We start from the raw sequence: 12,179 nt of genomic DNA, 5'->3' as shown, positions 1-12,179 counted from the left end.
TTTTGATTAACTTATGTGAATAAATAAAATTACACGTGATAAAGGCAAGATGAAGTAAGTCTTGTGATATTTTCTGAAACTTCAGAAAGACCTCCGCAAAGGACATACATTTTACAGTAGGATAGAGCTGATAACGAATACAGCAATCAGAGCTCCGTTCGCTTAACCCTACCACCCAGTCCTCTTAAAGAGGTTGTCCAGGCTTTTACCAATATCAGATCGGCGGGGGTTAGATCAGCTGTGCAAGCGCCGCTTCCCTTCTCTCTCATATAGCAGGAAGAAAGAAGGGAGACAGCTTGTGTGCCCGCCGATCAGGGCCGTCTTTACCAAGGGGCAAAAGGGGCAGCTGCCCCGGGCCCGGTTGCTCCTGGGGGGCCCAAGGCAGCTGCTAGCTACTGCCCTGGGTGTCAAGCTGTCAGCTATACAGGCATCGTACTGTGTTAAAGTTGTGATCTAGGACCTTAATGACATCATCACTGTGTGACCAGTAACCTAGCAATTACTGGTCACATGGCTATAAGGTCATCACAGGTCCTAGCAGGAGTGTTGCAGAAGTTAACTGTGGAGCTTTTTTGTGTGAATATTACATCAGAGAAAGGTGACAGGGGCTGTTATGTTAATATACTGTAAACTACTGTATAGTGGGGTGCTATATACTGTGTGGGGGCCTGTATACTGTGGAGGGGGGCTGTATATTGTTTGGGACTGTATACTGTGTGGTGGGCTGTATACTGTGTGGTGGGCTGTATACTGTGTGGGGCTGTATACTGTGTGTGGGGCTGTATACTGTGTGGGGGGCTGTATACTGTGTGGGGGGCTGTATACTGTGTGGGGAGGGCTGTATACTGTGTGGGGGCCTGTATACTGTGTGGGGGCCTGTATACTGTGTGGTGGGCTGTATACTGGGTGGGGGCCTGTATACTGTGGGGGGCTTATACTGTGGGGGGGCCTGTATACTGTGGGGGGGCCTGTATACTGTGTGGGGGTCTGTATACTGTATGGGGGCCCGTATACTGTGGGGGGCTGTATAGTGTGGGGGGGGGGGGGCTGTATAGTGTGGGGGGGCTGTATAGTGTGGGGGGCCTGTATGGTGTAGGGGCTGTATATTGTGGAGTGCTATACTGCTGTACTGTATACTGTGGGGGTCTGTATACTGTGGGTGCGGTATAGTGTGGAGTGCTATACTGCTGTACTGTATAGTGTGGGAGCTGTATCGTGTATAGTTTGGGGTGCTGTATACAGTGAGGTGTTGTATACTGTGAGGTGTTGTATACTGTAGGGTGCTGTATACTGTGGGCTGCTATACTGCTCTACTATATACTGTGGGGTACTGTATAGTGTGGGGTGCTATACTGCATACTGTGTGGTGCTGTATACTATAGGGTGCTATACTGCATACTGTGGGGTGCTGGGGTGCACTGTAACACTAGGGTGAGCCGAGCCTTGGTCTCCTTCCAGCCTGAGTCCAGCTGCCCAGAGCACTGATCCTGAGCCGCTGGAGTCTTCAGAACTGGAAGTATTTACAGTCATTCACTGTACTCTACCAGATGTGTGGATATTTTGTGTGTGTGTTGTGGTGGAGGGCGTGATTGCCTGCTAAGGTGTGATTTGAAGATCTTGGAGGACTTGCTGTTGGAACAGGAGAGACCGGATTTTAGTGTGGTCGATGAAATACCATCGGCCATAAAAAGAGGTCTAAGAAATTTCCCCCCCTGTCACTATGTCCGGCGATCGACTTGTTTGTGAAGACGGTCAGCAGAGATTTTGAACGGATTTCTACATCCGTTCCAAATGACAACTTAAATAAGGCACAACGGTTGAGTCTTTCCAGACTTAAAAATATTCCGGACGTGGTCTATAAACCCGCTGACAAGGGGGGAAATCTGGTGGTGTGGCCCCGAGACATGTACTTGGCGGAAGCGTACCGACAACTTCGAGACCCCATATGTTATCGAAAGCTAACCTTTAACCCTTTGATCTCTTTTAGAGGTGAACTCATGAAAATACTGGATACCGCATTGGAAGAAAACCTTATTTCCAAACAGATACATGAGGCTCTCATCGTTCAGGAACCATCTATCCCTACCCTGTACCTACTACCCAAGGTGCATAAGAATGCCTCCATACCACCAGGTAGGCCCATTATCTCTGGGTGTAATAGTATGGTGGAGAATATCTGTAAATTACTAGATTTCCACCTAAAACCCATTGTGGAAACTCTACCATCATACGTTAGAGATACATCAGATTTTTTACAAAGGATACAGGGTATCACCCTAGAGGAGGACAACATCATGGTGACCTGCGATGTAGAATCCCTCTACACGAGCATCCAACATAATGAGGGTCTACGAGCAGTTGAATTTTTCCTGACTGCCAGCAATCTTCCGAGGGAATTTTCCCATTTTCTATTACAATTGCTAAAATTTGTACTCACAAGGAATTTCTTTTCCTTTAATGGGTCCTTCTTCCTACAGCTCCAGGGGACAGCGATGGGGGCGGCATGTGCGCCTGCATATGCCAACCTGTTCCTGGGGCTGTGGGAGAGGGACCTTTTCCTGTCAGACAGGCACGTCATCATGGACCGCGCCATTTTATGGGCGCGGTACATTGATGATGTTTTCTTGATCTGGCAGGGCACGGAGGAGGAACTCCATGGTTTCTTTCGGGTGCTGAATGCTAACTCTATTAACATCAAGCTGACTTATAGTTACAGCAGACAAAGAGTGGATTTCCTGGATGTCTCGGTGTTCAGGGATGATGGCGGTCGCCTCAGGACGGATGTCTTCCGGAAAGAGACGGCCGTCAATGCATATTTGCATGCAACATCTTTGCATCCCAAAAATACGATCTCTGCTATCCCTGTCGGTCAATTTTTACGTATTCGGCGAATTTGTTCCGATAATGTAACATTCGAAAAACAGGCTAGTGAATTGAAGGATCGCTTTCTCCAAAGGGGGTACAGTCATCGGTCTATAAAAAAAGCCTATTGGCGTGCGAAAATTCAGGATCAATCCCAGCTGCTACAAACCAGAAAGAATAAAATTACGGATGATAAGATCAGGTTTGTGAGTACATACCATTCACAGTGGAATAAAATGAGAGAGGCTCTTGCCTCACATTGGTCTATTTTACTCACAGATCCAGTGTTGGAAAGGCTGTTACCCACACGGCCTCTAGTCACGGCACGTAGGGCCAGCACCCTACGGGACAATTTAGTTCGAGGTTATTTACAACCAATAGTACCTCAACTGAATGCAGGACAAGGTGGCCCTAAGATCGGTTTTAGACCGTGCGGCAGTTGTGCCGCGTGCCCCAATATGGAGCGTTCCTTTGATTTTGCAGACTCTTCTGGAATTAGATCTTTCAAAATCTATCAACCCCTCACATGCTCCAGCACACGGGTGGTGTATTATGCTACATGCCCATGCCCCAAGATATATGTAGGCCTCACAACCCGTGAGTTGAGGGTCCGTGTGCGGGAGCATGTGAGGGATATTCTTAAAGCGCAGGATACAAAGGAGGTTGAGACTCTTAAACCAATTCCAAGACTTTTCAGGGAATTCCACTACTGTAATCCTAGAGGTCTAAAAGTCAGGGGTATCGACTGTATACAAGTTGACCTACGTGCAGGTAATACATCCAAACGGCTGGCTCAAAAAGAGAGCCGCTGGATTTGGACCCTCGGGACTCTTCGTCCAAAGGGTCTCAATGAGAATTTGGGTTTTTCTTCCTTTTTGTAGTCACTGGATCCACAACTGTGGATCTCTATCCGTATTTCAGATTGTTTATATAGTTTATTCTAATTCTATTTTTCTTCATTTTATTTTTCCCCCAGCCTTCATTATTTATTTTTTTGGGACTCTGAGCCATGCTTCTTCCTTCTCTTGATTCATCTGAAGGGACTTCTTTCCACATATTTCGACTCAACGGATGCGCAATTGTTGTGTACATTATTAGTGCACATCTTATGTATATACAGTGTATATGACCTTTAGTGCACATGAATTGTCTATATATATATTTCCCTTCTTCCCCCCCCCCCCTTCCCCTGTGTTCTCTCCCCCCCCCCCCCTTACCCTTTTCCATTGTTTTGCACTTTGCACTTTATGCCTTCTAAGTATCAACGCTGTAAATATATATTGCAGCATTTAATTAATTAATTTCTCTCGTATATAAAAAATGTCGTATATACACATTACAGCACGCATCACTCACCAATGTGTACACGTATGCACATGTATATATGTACATATATATACGTGTATATATATCCATGTGCATGTATATATATATTTAATTAATTTTTTCACCATTATATGAATTGTCGTTTTATGTATTTATTGAGGGATTTGTCATTCCCTCGTCATTTTGTCACTTTTTCACCTCACTACTCTTTTATGCACATATATATTTCGTTCATTGTGTGTCTAGTCCTGGATTCTTTTCCTACCATTATTCCATTCATTTTTTCATCCCTTTATTTCTGAACTTTTTCATTTTTTTTTTTTTTTTTACTTTTCAGTATTATTACCAACATTTCTTATGACTATGTATGAATACGCTTATTGCATGTATACTTAATTGATATAATTATTTATTTATTTATTCATTCATACTCATACTACTGCCTTTTATAAATCTCTCTCATCCTGTTGTAATTATGTTATTGATTATTGTGATTCTCTATACTGTGTTTAAATTGTATTTTGGTGGCTTCAATCATGTACACACATTTCCCCTCGTTTAGACTCCTTTCTTTTCTTTCATTTATCCATTTTACCCAACTTTGGGTTTACGTTATGCATGATATGATATGCACTATGTGGTCCTTTGCAAGGTGTATTACACTCATGTATATGGACGTACTTCTGGTACTGCAACACTCGTTCTTCGTTGCGCTTATGTCTCCATGGTGATCATCTGACTCCTCTCCCCTAGTGTGATGCGTGCGCGCGTCACCCAGGGCCGCCTCCGGCGCCTCACGCCTGTGCGTCCTGACGTCGGAACCGCCCGATCATGTGATTTTATCACGTGATGTGGGCGTGCCGACGGGACGCCGGCCGTGGGGTGGCTGGACTCGGTATTGATCGGGTTTGCGCGCGCCGATACTCATACACACCTGGGGACAAGTGAGTACTGGCTCTCCGATTGGCTGTGGGAACCTTTTTATGCTCAATTCACAGTGACGGCGCTACCCCCTGACGAAGGTACGCCGAAACGCGCGTTGGGGTAGCGCCACCCTGGTCGTTCTGGCACACGGCTCCTATCTTTGGTGAGTTCCTGTCTCCTGCTGTTTCCCTCTGGCCATTGTTATTACTGTCATCCTTTCTCTTTTTTTCATTGGTCTGCAGTATAACTCTATATTGCACAGGCTATCTGCACACCAATGACTAGATTATATTACACACACAGAGGTGTTTTAGCGTTTGACAGGTGACTCACCAGGTATTGTATATCAGCTGCACACTGTACATGACTTTGAGCATTGACTCCTTATTTGATGTTCATGTACTTTACGATTTTTTGTACCGTGTCTTTTGGATCCGTGTGCTTGTGCCCCCAGGGTGGCGTCTCTTCTTTTCTCTGTCCTCCGCTTCTAATCTCGTTTATGGCATCATTTATTCATGTGTTTTACCCATGTTATTTTATCATGCTTCAATAAATTATATACTATTTTTTGGTAATATGAGCTCCGTTTCCTTTGTTTCTGTTTAAGGTGTGGGAAGGCGGGATCCAGGGGGCCCAAGTAAATTTTTGCCCAGGGTCCAATCAATATTAAAGATGGCCCTGCCGCCGATCTGATATTCATCAATAGCAAAAGCCTGGACAACCCCTTTAATGCCCCCACAAAGTAAGTATTCCCCCTTTATGCCACCACACAGTAGTTATGCCCACACTGTGCTCCCTCACAGTAGTTGTGTCTACATTGTGCCCCCATCACATTAGTTATGCCCACATGTGCCCCCTCACAGTAGTTGTGTTTACATTGTGTCCCCCTTTACAGTAGTTATGCCCACACTGTGCCCCCTCACAGTAGTTGTGTCTACATTGTGCCCTCCTTCACAGTAGTTATGCCCACACTGTGCTTCCTCGCAATAGTTGTGTCTACATTGTGCCCCCTTCACAGTAGTTATGCCCACACTGTACCCCCTCACAGTAGTTGTGTCCACATTGTGCCCCCCGTCACATTAGTTATGCCCACATGTGCTCCCTTCACAGTAATTATGCAGGCTCCCTGCTTCACCATCACAAGCAAGAACCTTCTCTCCCAGCTTCTTGCTAATGGTTTTGTAGCCCATTCCAGCCTTGTGCAGGTCTACAATTTTGTCTCTGACATCCTTGGACAGCTCTTTGGTCTTTCCCATGTTGGAGAGTTTGGAGTCTGCTTGATTGATTGATTCTGTGGACAGGTGTCTTTTATACAGGTGACTAGTTAAGACAGGTGTCCTTAATGAGGGTGACTAATTGAGTAGAAGTGTCTAACCACTCTGTGGGAGCCAGAACTCTTAATGGTTGGTAGGGGTTCAAATACTTATTTCACTCAATGAAATGCAAATCAGTTGCTATCTTTTATTTAAAGTTATTTTTTCGATTTTCCTTTTGATGTGCTATCTGCCACTGTTACAATAAACCTACCATTGAAATGATACTGTTCTGAGACTTTTCATTTCTTTGTCATTGGACAAACTTACAAAATCAGTGAGGGGTCAAATAATTATTTCCTCCACTGTATATATATATATATATATATATGATACACTCACCTAAAGAATTATTAGGAACACCTGTTCTATTTCTCATTAATGCGATTATCTAGTCAACCAATCACATGGCAGTTGCTTCAATGCATGTAGGGTTGTGGTCCTGGTCAAGACAATCTCCTGAACTCCAAACTGAATGTCAGAATGGGAAAGAAAGGTGATTTAAGCAATTTTGAGCGTGGCATGGTTGTTGGTGCCAGACGGGCCGGTCTGAGTATTTCTCAATCTGCTCAGTTACTGGGATTTTCATGCACAACCATTTCTAGGGTTTACAAAGAATGGTGTGAAAAGGGAAAAACATCCAGTATGCGGCAGTCCTGTGGGCGAAAATGCCTTGTTGATGCTAGAGGTCAGAGGAGAATGGGCCGACTGATTCAAGCTGATAGAAGAGCAACGTTGACTGAAATAACCACTCGTTACAACCGAGGTATGCAGCAAAGCATTTGTGAAGCCACAACACGCACAACCTTGAGGCGGATGGGCTACAACAGCATAAGACCCCACCGGGTACCACTCATCTCCACTACAAATAGGAAAAAGAGGCTACAATTTGCACAAGCTCACCAAAATTGGACTGTTGAAGACTGGAAAAATGTTGCCTGGTCTGATGAGTCTCGATTTCTGTTGAGACATTCAAATGGTAGAGTCCGAATTTGGCGTAAACAGAATGAGAACATGTATCCATCATGCCTTGTTACCACTGTGCAGGCTGGTGGTGGTGTAAGGGTGTGGGGGATGTTTTCTGGGCACACTTTAGGCCCCTTAGTGCCAATTGGCCATCGTTTAAATGCCACGGGCAACCTGAGCATTGTTTCTGACCATGTCCATCCCTTCATGACCACCATGTACCCATCCACTGATGGCTACTTCCAGCAGGATAATGCACCATGTCACAAAGCTCGAATCATTTCAAATTGGTTTCTTGAACATGACAATGAGTTCACTGTACTAAAATAGCCCCCACAGTCACCAGATCTCAACCCAATAGATATCTGTAAAGAATAAATCAAGGCAACTGCACGTACTGTAGATTTCTTGAAAACGTTTCACTCGTTCTTCCAACGAGCTTTCTCAATTCTGAGTGATTGTACAAAAAATTCTGGGGAAAAATATGTAACTGAATCCACATCTAATTAGACCCAGCATTGGGTCAAAGGTGTTGATTCCATTATCCTAATTGGAGTCAGTAGGTGATAAAGACTTCCCAGAAAAAGGTGTCAAGACAGCATTATACGTGGCAGACAATAGATGTTTAACCCCCCCACATCTATTCAAGCTTGGCTTCTCCATTTTTACGTAGATGGCCTCCTTCACGCCTCGTTTGTACCAATTGGCCTCCTTATCCAAAACACGTACTTGATTGTCTTAAATGGTGTGACCTGTTCCTTTTAGTACACGGCTGAATCTTGACCAGAGGTTTTGGCTCTTCTATGCTGGGCTATACGCTGATGTAGTTGTTGTTTTTTTTTTGCCGATATACAGTTCTGAGCATTCCTCATGGCACTGGACTGCGTACACAATGTTGTCCATTTTGTGTTTAGGCGTTGGGTCTTTGGGGTGAACCAGTTGTTGCCTCAGTGTGTTGCTGGGTTTAAAGCAAACAGGAATGGGATGTTTATTAAAAATCTTTTTGAGTTTCTCAGACACCCCAGCTATATATGGGATAACCATATTCTTGTGTCTGTCATGCTTCTCGCCCTTACTGGTTTCTTCTCCTTCCTTCTGTTTTGACAAAGGCCCAAACTGGATTCCCACAAGTTTTAAGTGCCCCTCTGAGGTGTTTGAGTTCCTTCCCCTTGGCCTCTGTGCTAGTTGGGATTTTCTCTGCCCGGTGGTGTAGAGTCTGGATGACTCCCAGTTTGTGGTCTAGAGGATGGTGGGAATCAAACAGCAGGTACTGGTCTGTGTGTGTTGGTTTTCGATAGACCTCTATTCCCAGCTTCCTTCCCTCTTCCACTGTTATAAGGCAGTCCAGAAACGCCAGTTTGTTGTTCTGCATATCTTCCCGTGTGAAATTGATGTTATGATCCACTGAGTTGATGTGGTCGGTGAAAGCCTGTAATTCTTGTTTGAGAATTTTAACCCAAGTGTCATCCACATATATGAAACAATGACTCGGTGTAATTCCCTTGAAAGTGGTCAGACCTGGATAAATGAGAACCTTCACAGATATATCTCAACCCAATAGATCATCTTTGGGATGTGGTGGAACGGGAGCTTCGTGCCCTGGATGTGCATCCCTCAAATCTCTATCAAATGCAAGATGCTATCCTATCAATATGGGCCAACATTTCTAAAGAATGCTATCAGCACCTTTTTGAATCAATGCCACGTAGAATTAAGGCAGTTCTGAAGGCAAAAGGGGGTCCAACACCGTATTAGTATGGTGTTCCTAATAAGTGTTGGCACCCCTGAAATCTTTCCAGAAAATGAAGCGTTTCTTCCAATTACACATGTTAATTATATTTGTGTGTATTGGAACAATCAATTTACTAAAAGCGATTTTTTTTCGCATAGAAACCAGAATATAGATTTATTGCCTGAAGAAAATGCTTAAAAATATATACTTTATGAAATTACTTATTAAAAGTTATGGCTACCCGCCACAATAGACAATAGTCAGGCTAAGCATGAAGGAGCAGCTCCCACCACTGTAGTAATAGGGTGTAGTCCACCTCTTCTCACTAGTATAAGCAGTGTGTTTGGTTGGAAATATACCGTTTTTTATGTTATTTGTTTCCTTCCAGACTGCAAGCACACTGTAAAAGATGCTGTTATCTGCTGGATGTCATTTGCTACAAATTCTATCTATTCCAGCCAGTTGGACACACTATCCTTGCAGCATCCCAGCCGCAGAACATGTATAGATAGCAGTATTGAAGTAGACTGTATACCTGCAGGCGAGTGCTCTACTTATCATGCACTACTGTTTAACCCGCTTCTCCAGTCCTACATCAGTTCAAGCAAACTGCTACTATAATCACCATAATTCCCTGTCTAAAGATACGTCTGCTCGACGCGTTTCTATGTCACCAATATCTGGGTGACATGTCATCAGGAGCAGATTATATATGACATGGGTACAGTTCACCCCATACACTTGGCGATTACTGAGACTGCCTGCACGAAAGACTCTGCACGCTTATAATGACGCGCGTGCAGCATAAGGAATCACAGCCTCTGGCTCTATTACGGCCGTAGCGCCGCCGCTAAGAGCCGCTCTCATATAGAGGGGGCTACTCCCACTGGGCGGAGCTAACAGCAGCGGAGACATCACTGTGGGGATTGGTAAGTCCTCCTCCTCCGCTCTGCCTACTAAACAAATGCTAATTACACCAGTGGGCATTCATATTATTAGCAGAATATAGCCTAACTTATCAGGGGTATCTATTCTGAAAGGTACACCACTGTACCAGGGGTATGCAAAGGGGTATTTGTCAGACAACAGTATTTTTAAAGCTCCTCCATGATTGTTACATGCACTGAGTTACCATTAGCAACAGGTGGCAACATAACCCATAAATAAGGAGGGCATTTAGGTCCATGGAGCCTCACCGATAATATATGGCTTCCAGGACCAGCACAACATTATAGTCCTATTCAGACCATGAAAAAGCAAAAGAGAAGAACAGTAGAACTGTCACCATATACTTAAATGAAGCACGTATAGGAGATGAAATCATTTAGACCAAATGGTTTAACAGTCCGCAGTGTTAATGTCCACTGTGCTTCTTTACGCAGCAAGAGGTTATCTATGTTACCCCCTCTTGGAGACCCCCTTACATTTACCATCCCTTGGAAGGTAACACCTTGCTTTACTCCAGGGTGGCATTACATAACATGTTAGGCGATTGGGGTGTCATCCTCATTGCTGATACTCAGCAGATGTTCTCCTATGCACCTCCAGAATTCCTATTTGGTTTTACCCACATACTGTTTTTGACAGATGCATGTAGCCACATAAACCACCTCTTTCGTTCTGCAGTTAATAACATAGTAACATAGTACATAAGGCCGAAAAAAGACATTTGTCCATCCAGTTCGGCCTGTCATCCTGCAAGTTGATCCAGAGGAAGGCAAAAAAAACCTGTGAGGTAGAAGCCAATTTTCCTCACTTTAGGGGAATAAAAATTCCTTCCCGACTCCAATCAGGCAATCAGAATAAATCCCTGGATCAACGATCTCTCTCTAGTAGCTATAGCCTGTCATATTATTACACTCCAGAAATACATCCAGGCTCCTCTTGAATTCCTTTATTGTACTCACCATCACCACCTCCTCAGGCAGAGAGTTCCATAGTCTTACTGCTCTTACCATAAAGAATCCTCTTCTATGTTTGTGTACAAACCTCCTTTCCTCCAGACGCAGAGGATGTCCCCTCGTCACAGTCACCGTCCTGGAAATGAATAGATGATGGGATAGATCTCTGTACTGACCCCTGATATATTTATACATATTATTAAAATAAAGGACGTGATATTATAATTACGTCCTGTAGTAGTACACTTTCCTATGTTGCCCTTCTTAATCGCCTTGCATGCAACACAGTTACCGCATTTAAACGTTCCGGGTGGCCTTTTGGCTAACCAGGTAGACTGTATAGGAGGGCTATACAGACTGTGCACCAGCTGGTCTCCTAGGTTACTACCTCTCCTGTACGTGATGAGGGGAGAATCCTCCACAAGATGTCCAATCACAGGATCCCACTTTAAGATCCCCCAGTATTCCTTAATTACGTCCCCGACCTCCCTATTGCCAGATCGTATGTGCCTATGATCCGGACCTTTTTATCATCCGTTACCCGTTGTCTGTGAACCAGGAAATCGTCTCTATTACTTGCTGAGGTATAGTGGTAAGCCTCAGCGAGACATGACCCAGGATATCCTCTCTGAAGGAATCTTTTTTGCAAATCAGAAGCTTTCTATTTAAAATCCACCCACTCATAACAGTTACGTCGAGCTCTCAAGTATTGCCTCTCGGTATGCCATACTTGAGTTTGTTGGGATGCGCACTCTCCCATCTGAGTAGAGTGTTTGTGGGAGTAGGTGTCTGGAACATCTTGGTAGTAATTTTTCTGGATCCATCAATAGTTATAGACAGATCCAAAATGATCAATTGAGTCCTGTTAATGGACGTTCTGAGACGCCTGAAGGACATTTATTGTGACACAGATACCTTGTTGGCAAGCCTTTATGTAGAGACACTCTACAGTTCGATACCTCATGACAAAGGCTGTCAAGCGGTCAAGATGTTCTTGATGGAAAGGGGGTCACATTTGTTTGCTCATAATGAGTTCGTGATTCAACTGCTCGAATAAATCTTGAGCCATAATGTGTTTACCTTCAATCGCAAGTTCTACCACCAGCTCAGGGGAGTGGCCATGGGGAGCCCATGTGCCCCTACATTCGCCAATCT

At 44.2% G+C, this 12,179-nt stretch overlaps 1 long non-coding RNA gene across 1 annotated transcript in view; it reads left to right on the top strand.

Moving 5' to 3' along the window:
• The window catches only part of LOC122926440, a 5,853-nt gene extending 1,924 nt beyond the window's left edge, over positions 1–3,929 (top strand). The window contains exons 2-3 of the long non-coding RNA XR_006387671.1: positions 1,988–2,133; positions 3,839–3,929. This is a non-coding gene — a long non-coding RNA (uncharacterized LOC122926440). The remainder of the gene's footprint in view (positions 1–1,987; positions 2,134–3,838) is intronic.
• The last annotated feature ends 8,250 nt before the right edge of the window (positions 3,930–12,179 follow it).

The sequence above is a fragment of the Bufo gargarizans genome, chromosome 2, assembly GCF_014858855.1.
Source record: "Bufo gargarizans isolate SCDJY-AF-19 chromosome 2, ASM1485885v1, whole genome shotgun sequence".
NCBI lineage: Eukaryota > Metazoa > Chordata > Amphibia > Anura > Bufonidae > Bufo > Bufo gargarizans.
This window is presented reverse-complemented; position numbering and strand designations above follow the sequence as displayed.